The sequence below is a fragment of the Aquarana catesbeiana genome, linkage group LG01, assembly GCF_042186555.1.
Source record: "Aquarana catesbeiana isolate 2022-GZ linkage group LG01, ASM4218655v1, whole genome shotgun sequence".
Lineage (NCBI taxonomy): Eukaryota > Metazoa > Chordata > Amphibia > Anura > Ranidae > Aquarana > Aquarana catesbeiana.
The window spans coordinates 197,224,513-197,236,614 of record NC_133324.1 but is presented as its reverse complement, the minus strand read 5'-3'; the positions used below and the strand labels follow the sequence as shown (position 1 = coordinate 197,236,614).

The following is a 12,102-nucleotide window of genomic DNA, read 5'->3' as shown; positions in this document are numbered from 1 at the left end:
CCCTACACAACACATACCAATGGGCCCTAAAACGTTGCACAAAGTATGATAGTTGCCGGGTGTGACTGGAAAAGTTTGGTGTACGGTGACAGCAGAATTGCAGTGCACATAGGGTAGGTATTCTCTACAGAGCAGAACATGTTAAATTGTTCCCAAGTGTTTGGTGTAATGCAAAATGTTAGGAAATACTTTTAAATGATTATGTTCTTGTTTTTATTATTTAATGATTATATTTATTCAGGTTGAGTTAGATGTGCTCCATCAGCTAGCTTTTAAGGTGTTTTTACAAACATCTCCTGAATTTTTGTAAGCCCATTTGGTCATTGTAGCAATAAGGAATAGTTTGCTGGGCTCCAGCAACCATCCTAAATATTCTCTTAATTTTTGGATAAATGATGGAATGAGACAGTAAACTGCCTTTTGTTTGACGTGCTATGCTCTAGTTCAGTTGGTAGCCCTTTTGATTCCCTTTGTCCCTTCTTACCATAACCTTAATTATTTTTGTTCCTGGAAGCCTGATAAATGAGAATATAAATGTGCCCCTCTTTGCCTCCTCTTCCTCCCCGTATAGTCTAAAGATGGACCCAGAAACAAGTGATTTCACGATTAGTAAAAAATGTTGTAATGTTAAATCTCTTTGAATGTCACTTTTATCTTCATAATATATACATGCAGGGCACAAGACTTTGAATGGAAAGCAACTGAATATGGGGTCTGGTCTTTTGATTGTCTGCAATAGCTCTAGTTCTCTCCGCAACAGGTGCTTCTAGTGGCCCCTTTATCTTTTGTTTGGTTGTCTTCAAAAGTGTTCTTGAAGTTCATTAGAGCCTATTCTAAAACAGTTGGCGTCATATTGTTCTTTCTGTAGGTGTTAAGGTGAAAATGGTCACATTTAAAAATGCAGTGTTTGTCGTCAACATACACAATGGATTTTGCAACCTAGCACCAGTCTTTTACGTTTTTGTTACTTAAAACTGGTACTTTTGTCATTGAGGAGAATAAGCAGGTTTTGTTATTTTTGTTCATGAGTTATAGCGCCTTGGGATTTTCACCCGACTCCACATCCTCCTGTTTGAAAAGCATCTCTAAAAAGAAAACATGAGAAGTGCAGGGTAACAGATGCTTTATCAAAAACTGGAAGCCGCTTTCTCATTTCTATTTCTGCTATATATCAATGCAAATATCAGTGAACAGGTGGCTCATGGGATCCCCAGAGACTGTTTACAGTAAAGGTTACAACCAGAATCGATCGCCTTGAGCCGCTTCCAATTTCAGCGTGGGCTGTTTGTCTTCACTGTCCAAAGTGGCAGCATCTCATTAGAGCTGCATTTATTAAGGTTGTTTGTGTCTGTTAAGAAGCCAGGAAGCAACCTGCTTATATATTTTTATCCCACTTTTCTCCAGTAACCGCATCCAAATGCAGGTTTTTGGAATGATTTAGCGTTCCAAAGTAATAACCTGTCCTATGTTTCATTCTACTGTACTAAATAGACAATGCTTCTTGTACAAAAGTTTGAGATTTTTTTCAAGGATACACTGAAGGCATAATAAAGCAGATTGTCATAAGTGTATACATGGCAGGGAATCACATAGGCTTGACAATAGAGGCATAACAAAACGGCATCCATTGTAAAGGTTTTGTTGGTTGAGCACTGATGAAAATATAGCTGATGCAGATTTGACATTGCCAGTGTTAATGAGGCCTAAGCAAGGGGGAGAGAAGGGGTGAGTGATGAGCACATAAGGTATATGGGGGGAAAAAAAGGGGAAGGAGGTTGGAAAGATGGAGTCACGATTCTGGAGTGGGTTGGTTAGGATGAGAACAGTGCTCAAAGCAATAAGATGGCTAGCAAAGAGTCCTCAAACCCTAAAGGTTGAGAGTATCCAGGGTTACCATATAAGGAGAAATGTTGGTGTGGATGTCGGCTAGGATATGTAAATTTTGTCATTTAATCATAATTCCTGTAAGTCTATTTTTTTGATTGCTTTGAAACTTAAGGTGGGTGTTTTGGTAGTCGTTAGCCTGGTGGCTCTGTAAATTAGCGAGCATTGTTCAGTACGAAATAAGGTAGGGATAGGTTTACTGAGCAGTACTCAGGGTTTTTACAGAGTTTTGTGAGAAGTAATGTTTGAATGAGATGTAAACCCATATGCAAATCCCACTCTGAATAGGACAGGTTCACCAAATGTGTGCCATCATGCTTGGGTAGGGACAACCGTAGACAAAAGTAGAAAAGTACATTGAAACAAAGCATGTCAGATGAGGTGGGATGTACTATTACCTGTAGAGAACTTTTAGGAGTTATCTAGAATTTTAAATTTTCTGAAGCTTTTAGCTGTAGCCTGCCATGTGTTCTGCAAGCTGTCAGATGTTAAGGAGAAACTGTATCCCAATGGGTCTGATATGTTTTAGTAACTGTACGGTGAGAAGACCTTTATAGGAGCATACATTGAGGCTATCAAGCCAGGTGCATGATAATCAGATTGACATTTGCTCTTAAATGGGGTAAGGGCAATGTTTACAAAGCAGAATTAGTATGTATTGCCTCATTTGAGCTAGTGAACTCTTAGGAGTTTATGTGAATGGTGAAGTCTTAACGCTGTCTAGAAATAGTAAAGCGTACGTGTCATGACAGCCGTGTTCCTGTCACCACTTGAATTGTGCAGGGTTCTCCATGCTAGGAAGGAACAGAGGAAAATGGAGAATTCCTAGTAGGGGAAGATTACGCTTGAAAATTTTGAGAGTTCCAAAAGCAAAGTGAGTGGGTAAGATTGTGGATTCTCAGAGGGAGCCAGTGAAGGGCTGCCATGAAAATTTTGGGTGGCACTCTATCAAGTCCAAAGATTGACATGGAGATAAGAGGGGAGTGTTGGTGCCTGTTATATTAAAAAAAAAAACACTAGCTACAGCTAAGCCACCTACGAACTTTGGGACAAACAAAATATGTTTAATTCTGTCTAAATTTATTAGACAGTATGTTTCATGCGTGTATCTAAAAATCTATATTGCCTTGTGTGCGTTTATAATTTTGTGGCCACCCTCAATGTGTACTAGTTACAGACAGAACCTTGAATTATTAGGACACATTGTGTTTTTTTTTTTTTTTTTTCCCCTTTTCTTTTTCCTCGCCATCCAACAGTATACAGTGACTTTAGTTATAAGTGTAAAATGTACACAAAAAGGTAAAATAAGTTCTTAAAGTATTACTAAACCCAGGACACTGCGTTCACTATATCTGGTCTCCCACAGTACACAGAACATGGAAATGCAATTATTTTAGTAAATGTAAACTGCTAAATACCTTTTCGCATCAGTAGTATAAAGCAGTCTTGTGATTTTCTATCAGTGTCTAGTTACAGCTTGGAGAATGAGTTTTCATTCTGCTCTGACTGTCCTGTGTGGATGCAGAACCCCTGACCCTCTGTCTGGACAGTGCTGATTGGCTCTGTGCTTATCACATACACCCTCCCCAAACTCAGCACCCTCCCCAAACTCAGCATGTGCAGAGTGTCCCAAAGGCTCTGTTCTATCAGGCGATGTATTGGGGACTGTGGAAGAAGGGGAGAATCAGAGAAGACAGGATCAACCAGCCTTTTTACACCATGTGGAAGATTAACCCCTTAGGTTCTACAGTGAGTATAACAAGCATCCTTTACTGCATATACAGACTGATTTTGCTATTGTGGGTTTAGTAACGCTTTAATTATAATTTCTACAGAAGGAAAATCAGTTATCCCAGTCCAGCTAAACGGAAGCATTTGTACATGGAAGCATAACATTTACGTTCTTCCACTGCAAAAAAAAAGTTTACTTTCTAGTCCAGAACCTTGTAGATTCTGATGCTTTGTCCTAACCCACCCCCTCAATTACATGATGCTGATGGAAAAATTATTTAATGCAAAGCATTAAAAGCTTAAATGGAATCTTTGGAATTTTTACTCTGACATACTTAGAAGAAACAGCCACACTCAAAAAAAAAAAAAAAAAAAAAAAAACAACTTTAACAATTACATAATGTGCAAAAGGTGCAGTCAAGTGTGTGTGTGTATATGTGTGTGTGTGTGTATGTATGTATGTATGTATGTGTATATGTGTATATATATATATATATATAATATTTTTACTTTTCTTGAATGATGCGATTTGTGATCAATTTAAGTAAAAAGGGTACTTTTAAGATTCCATGTCCAGCACTATATCGTATGTTTTTCCAATGTTTTTGTTTTTTTTTGTTTTTGGTAAGGTAGAGCAGAGAAAAGACCGTTACAAGATATGAGCAATACGATATAATGTATGCTCTTTAGCTATACAAGGTGTAATTTATATTTCAGAAATGACTGTTATGTTTGCTGATGATGATCACTGCACATTCTGTTTATCAAATTATTGTTTGGCATTTATACATAACCAAGCATAGGCTTTAGAGTTAATGAAAAAAGTAATAACGTGAAAAGCAATTTTAATTGTACTAGTCCCCTATTTCTGGTGCCAATTTATATTCATACTGGTAATGTAAAAAGGTTACTGAAAAGCTGCATGAGTCACTCAATACTTTCAATGAATTGTTCCTGCCCCCAGTTCTGTAATTAGAAAGTATACTATGAACTGATGGGCATTTTCACATTTCCTGTATGTTCAATTAAAACATTACAGGTTTTGAAAATGATCTTGCTGCCTTGGCCTTTTATTGACATGCTTGGCCTGCATTAACATGAGCATGTGTAGACTTATGTCAGTCCTGCTGCTCACACTGAGGCTATACTAATCTTCTTAACTCACAGGAAAAGCATTTGGGCTCCTATCATGACCGCTGTATATGCTCAGGGCCCCATATAGCTAAGCAGGCCCTGTAGGATGTAACAGTGGTAGTGCCAGCAGTATGGTATGGGAGGAAATATAAATGCTGTGTTTTGTGTATAAAGAATGGGGTAAACACTGGCAACGTTTGGCTTGCCTTTAAAAAAAATACTGATGAGAAACATTCTAGATAATTGGAGAAAAAAAGAATCAAAGGGCATGTGGCTAGATATTGGCTTGCATGGAAAGACTGTCGTGTTACTATATTGGGAGCAATGACGTTGAAAACCATTATTCTGATGAGAATACAAATTCGCATGCCTCAGCAGTATCTTCTTGGTTCTTGGTAAATGTTCAGATCATTGTATAATGAATTCAAGTGATTGTCACATTATCCATATAATTTTTCCATTGTTCTTTCTGAAGGTGTTAAGGTGAAAATGGTTGCATTTGAAAATGCATTGTTTGTCATCAACATGCACAATAGATTTTGCAACCTAGAACCAGTCTTTTATATTTTGTTATATAAACCTGGTACATTCGTCACTGAAGAGAATAAGTAGGTATTGTTTGACTTAAACTGGCTTGGGATTTTCTTCCGACTCCACATCCTCCTGATTGAAAAGCATCTCTTAAAGAAAACATGAGAAGTACAGGATAGCGGATGCTATATCAAAAAGTGGAAGCCATTTTTTTATTTCTATTCTTGCTATGGATGAAAAATGTGTGTATGGAAAATGTGGAAAACATTTGGCTTGACTTTTTAAAATATTCCTGGTGGGGAACATTCTAGATTACTTGAACCACAGAAGAGAATCAAAGAATGTGGAACTTAGACATTGGCATGCATGTAAAGATTGGTACAATATTGACAGTAATGGTGTTGAAATGCATATGAGAATGCAGATCCTCAGCATTATTCCTTTAGGAAAAATTCAGGCCACTTTTTACTTGTATATTGAAAATTCATGATGGTTATCTAAATGATTTCACCAAATGGGGTTAACATGATTGCCTGTCTTTTGAATATCATGTGGATGTGCCAGACACCTAGTACCACAAGCTTTTTGAAATGGAGGGGGGGTGGGGTACTGTGTGGGTTCACCAGAGATTAGACCCACAGCCGGTAAACATTCACACTTTACATGCATGTTTTATCTTTCAGTTGTTTGTAAACTGTCGATCTTCTGAATATACTCTTGTTTGTGGACACATTACCATAAAAGAGCCTTGCTGCTTGAAGTCGTTTTTAAATCATATTTGAATTGAACCAAATAGGTTGCTTAAAGGTTTTGAATTTTAGAAGTAATCCCCAACCCACTTTTTTAAAAAAAAAAAAAGCCTGTTAATTCTGTTTTAATAGGTTTTTTTTTCTGGTTTTGTATGTGATTTTGCCACCATCATTGAACATGGGAATCTTGATGTGTTTTCTGATTCCGTATGTGATCTTACAGCCGTCCTTGAACATGGCGAACTTGATCGCCATAAATTAAATCCAACAGATATTTTGTAACAACTTTATTGAAAACAGTCTTCGTAACGTCTGATGTATTTGTTTGTTATTAAATTTGGTGAACAAATAGCCCATATATAAATGGTGGAGCTTTATGAAAATGTAGATAATCTGTCTGTGTGTGTGTGTGTGTGTGTATATATATATATTATAATAATGTGTATATATCATTGTATTACAAATGATTTACTCCTCAAGCAATGTCTTGTAGTGTTGAAAGAGTTCTTGATTATAGCTGGAGTTCTTGAAGGCAGAAGGGAAATGGCTTGTCACATTAGATACAATGACTGCAGGAAATAAATTTGTACTGTTAACATCAGTTTTCCAATAGTCAATTAACGTTCAAATGTAGATGTGTATGTAAATATAAAGGGCTTAGTCACATGACTGATGTCCTGTGACCCATCCACTAGTCAACATGATTAGTGTGCCTAAATACAACAGTCAACCAAAGGACCAGAACTGTGCAAATTGTTTCTTCACAAAAATATGACATTTGATAAGGTTGTTTTACAAAGAAAATTAAAAGTATTGTGGCAGTAGAAAAAACAAACTATCATACTTGCCTATTGTCGATGCTGCATCTGTCCCCCACCGCCTCTAGCACAGAGAACCGAGCAATTAAAGACCACTGATCACTCAGTCACTCATAGGAGTGCAGAACTAAGTGTATTCCTGAAACCCTGTGGACCTACTTCTCCTAAGGTTGGAATATACCCAAATATAGCCAAATTCTTGTTTCAGAAGCTTCAATGTGGTTGCTATAGACATTGTCTTTTTAGGCAGTTGTTTATCTAGGAGCCCTAATTCAAGTGTTATGTCCCTGTCAAAGTTGAATTTATAAAGTAATCTAAAATACTTGTAGACATTAGATGATTGTAAAACCCATCCACTGGGTAACCTTGAATGAAGCACATTTATCTTGAGTGACCTTTTGTTGAGGTAGAAGACTACTGGCTGCATCTGAGTTGTTCAGATGAAAAACAACCTTTAGAACAGCAATGCCAATGTCTGCAGGCCCCATAAATATTCTGAAGCTACCCATACACACGAGCTCATTATACTCCAGCTGACTGATCTTGGGAGGATTATTTGGATACATTTGTCCATACACTGACCTTGTCCATACACTGACCTTGTCCATACACTGCCTCTAGAGGTGTCTGGTCCTGTTCCCACCTCTACTCTTTTCTTAAAAATTTCTTAAAAATTTGTTTTGCTTGGGTTGCACACACGTGTGTGTGTGTGTGTGTGTGTGTGTGTGTGTGTGTGTGTGTGTGTGTGTACGTACGTACCATAGGGTTGATTTACTAAAGCAAATGGGTTGTTAACTTTTGCAGGGGATTTTTTCCCCTAGCTTAGCAAATGTGCTGAAAATTCACTTTTAAAAAAGTGTACACAATCAAGTTCTAAGAAATTGAAAAATGGCTGTTGGCCATGACTGGGTGATGGAAGTCAGCAGCACTTCATCTTAAGCTGGCCATAGTCAAACACTAGGTTGATTTCTGTTCAATGGAGATGTTGGGAACAGTGCCTGCAGTGTGTTCTGACAGCAAAGAATCAAACTGCTAGAATACAATGTCCTGGTTGGGGGGTGGGATTCCTCCATTCACCTGGTTTAGGTGGATGGAGGAATCTGTTCCTCCTTCCTTCTTTTTTTTTTTTTTTTCTTCTAACCTGCTGGCTGAATGAAAACAACTAATCCATCTATGGCCAGCTTTTTTAACCTAGGGAAAAATTCCTTGCAAAATGAACAGCCTGTTTGCCTTCAGTAAATCAACCCCTTTAAGTTTATGACTAGCTTATTTTTGCTATTCGGTTATTGTAGGAAAAACAAGTGATCCCAAATGATGAACATATTCTATTGGCATAAGGTCTTCAAACAATTCAGAAAATCTCTGACCGATTAGAGATTGTCTTGTCACCACTTTTTTTTTTTTTTTGTATCCAGATGTCAAATTGCCCAAGTCAGAAAGAAAAATTTCTGTGGCTTCAGGTGCTTGGTAATTGCAATGCTTACGGCCACATGTTGAGTCAAAACTATTTCCGATTTGTGGACAGAGTGTCCGAACACAACCTAATTTCTGCTTGAAATGTGAACAATTTTGCTTTTATAGTAATGGATAGAGTACAAGTTACTCCAAGTTCTAACAGGCATGTGATCATTTGAAAGGTTAATTTGATGCAGAGGTTTTCCAGTGAATTGAAAAATCTTGTGCTCCCTTGTCTCTGCAGAAAAGGGAAGTGCCCTTAAACTCTGCATGCATCACAATTCAATAATCATTGTCCTTGGTAAGAAAATAACAACATGGCTGACCTAAGCAGAAATTCTTGTAGTCGCTGTCCGTGATCATTAAATTCCAACTTCCTAAGGGGTAACGAGATGACAAAGCCAATGTAAGATTAAGATTAATTTTTTCGAAGGCACAGCTCAAACAATTACACAAGCAGATGTATGCAGCTTAGGTGATAGAACGTGAAAGATCTCTCTGTGCTGCTTTCAATGTCTGTCTGTTCCACAATATGTGTGTTCTAAACTTGTTGACAGCATTAAATGTTGACATACAGAAGGAAGCAAAAACCCTCAGGGAAAGACTATATTGGCTGCTTAGCCTAATGCGGCATATAAATAGAGCAACCAACACGAAACAATTCACTTACTGCAAACTGGAATCTAGAATAAAAATCTACTCACATGCTTTCCTCCTCGTTATAAATGGGTGTACAGTAAACCATTGAAATAATATTAAATATTCAGAGATTGATAATATTATCAATATTTAAAGATTCAGAGCACTGGAAATGCACATTTAATTACATCGGTCCTTTTTGAAGCCCTTCACGCCATGAAATAATGTGTCTAATAAAGCCTGCTTCCTTGGCAATAACAGTATTAGCTGATAAGACATCAAAAGCCATAATAATCCTGTGTAGTACAAAATAACACATAGCTTCATGCCGTAAGCTCAATAAGTACAATAAAATCATACCTTTCTATCATTTATGCCTGAACTTGTCTGTTTAAAATGTACAATTTCCTCCACGATCACTCTGAAGTCTGACTATTACACCGTATTTGATGATGGATAAAGGATGCTTTTGTGTCAAATTTTTTGATTAAAAATAGTGGTAGGGGCACATTTTGGCTTTTTTAATGTAACCGTAAAGGTACCCATCAGTCACCATCAATAAATGCCTGCTCCCTGGTTCTGGTGATTTCATTACAGGCAATAGGATGATACATTTGTACAGAAAGTGCTTTGGAAACTGTCAGCTGATTTATTAATAATCTCGTGTAATTGTAGACATATAAACCTAGCACAATGGCTCCTAGTAAATGTTTTGATAAGATGACTGTATGCTCATTTAGGGCCCATTAATATCACTTTGCAGTAACATGCCAGTGCATATTAGATGCATTAGTGCAATGTGGTGCCATCGTTTCTTAAGGGCATCCAATGCATCTTCTTGCGCTCCTGAAAATGCTGCAATCACAATTTTTGACCCCTTTTTAATGAGCATTTACTACACAACATGCATGCATTTAATTCACTGCTGTGGACCAGGATGGTGTGGTGTGAATTAGAGATGAGAAAATATTTTCAATGGATGGCTTGTTCTTCTAGCAATAAAAATCTACCTGATATGTCTTGTCTAAAGTAACACAATACATGCTAGGATTTTAGCTAAAGTGTGGACTTTTTATACTTGTGATCTTTTAAATGTTTGATCATGTTAATTGCCCATACACTTTCAGCAGTAGCGAGGAATACGCACGCTATAGTTATAAAGCTCATGCACCATATTGCCTGTTTGGTAGATCATTTGCAGAGCAATCTAAAAAAGGTCAGGCAGGTGCATTTATGTCATATTAATTGTAAATGGCATCGCGGAGGTTTATTAACACGCGGCACACTATTTTGCACACCAAATGCTAAGTGAGTCACAGCAGGCTCATCCGTGACTTTATTCTAACAGATAATCTGACTGGAAACATTGAATACAATTTTGGAAATGGGTGTATAATTCAGGTGGTTTTGTTGATTCTGGTATCCCACGGATTCTAATTTCTTCTTGACCGATCTTCGAGATCGGCCAATTTTGGCTTTAATTTGTTGTAGTTCGTCATCACTTGCATTGTGAGCATCAATCACTTCATTTACTGTATCAGCGTATTCACCCATTTTATTTTCGATATGGGAGACTCTGCCATCAACTGCTTTCATTTCAGATTTGAAGTGGTTTGTGAGGGATAAAATATCAGCATGGATTGTGCTGCAAAGTGAAACAAGCATGTCTTTTAAAAGTCATGTCAATCACAAGTTGATTCTTGGTAGGGAACTCTAAGATGGAGTCCTGTAGTTCCCTGGTATCATTGAAAGAGATGTCTGTTTCCCCATTCAATTCTCTCTGTATCAGCCTTTTGTAGGTTCTGCTGTTTTGCTTTAACTGGGCTGGAGGAGGAGGAGGATGACTTGAAGTGAGGGATTTGCCCATGATGTGGCTTGTGCTTATTGGAGGAATAGTGTTGTGCAGTATTGCATTGTTCTGAGTGGCTGCTGTGTGCTTTACCAGCGTGCTTACCGGCGCCATCTTGTGTGTACATGCGGCGGTACTGGTGAAAGAAATCCGGTCATTCTGCTGATTTTTGCCAGTGTCTTTTCTCTTTCTGGACATGTTGCCACTATGTGCCCGCAGGTCTGGGAGGAAAAAACGCTGTGATCCGAGGCTTAGGGGATGTTCTAAATCACTCTGGTTTGCCTGTGGGATTCAGAGCTCTGTCACTCTGCGGCCATACTCCACGGCAGCTGGCCACGCCCCCGCATTGAATACAATTGACTGAGAATAAAAAGCATTAATCTTTTGAAGTTTTCTGTACTTTATTGTACTCATGCATGCATATTGACAGGAGTGTCTTAAAGGTTAATTCTATCCTATGCCAAAATGTCATTCAGACCAGGATTTAGCAAAATATTGGCTGCTTTGGATAGGCTTCAGCAAGTCTTAAGATTTATTTTTTGGTTTTGCCCTCACACCTACTTGGGTGATTACGTTTCTGAAGAATTTGCAACCAGAAAAAGTGCCTGCTGTTGTAGACTTGATAACTGGTCAGCCTACGTCATGCTGTAGAGCCCACAGTCATAGGGGACTATTTAGCTTAAAGTATAGGGAAACCCAATCGCTAAAGTCTCATATACACTTATTAATGTAATTTTTAAAGTCATTTTAAAGTGATTTTGAGCCTGGGTTCACACAAATGCGATGTCAGACATCGCATGTGATTTACACCGCATTGCTGTGCCGATCAAATGCGATGTACAGTCTGTGCAATGCGAGTTCAGCCATACAGTTGTATGGCTGAACTCACATTGGATTTGCATGAAAATAGTGCAGGAACCTTCTTTATTTTTTTTCCCTGCACTGGAATCCGATTCCATGGGTGTTCACACCCATCAGATCCGATTCCTGTCCAAATTCACAGTTCACACTGCGATCTGTGAACCAATCTGAGGGTGTCATTAACTGTGTATTGGCACCCGCAGCGGTTCATAGAGGGCAGTGTGAACTGCCTGCGAGGGAGATGTGATGCGGGAAGCGGCACCGGAATCACGCGGGATGCCGCATAGCATATGTGTGAACCGGGGCTGAATTGGCAGCTCATAATGAAATCCTAGTGATCCTGTGCAAGTCCTATTTGTTGGATGACCACTATATTATATTATATTATATTATATTATATTATATTATATTATATTATATTATATTATTTTTTGAACCTTGAAGCTGCTTA

General features: G+C 38.1%; 1 protein-coding gene across 7 annotated transcripts in view; it reads left to right on the top strand.

The window, feature by feature from the left end:
• Positions 1-12,102, top strand: part of SEMA6A (semaphorin 6A) — a 288,045-nt gene that overhangs the window by 96,840 nt on the left and 179,103 nt on the right. The gene's annotated exons all lie outside the window — the stretch shown is intronic.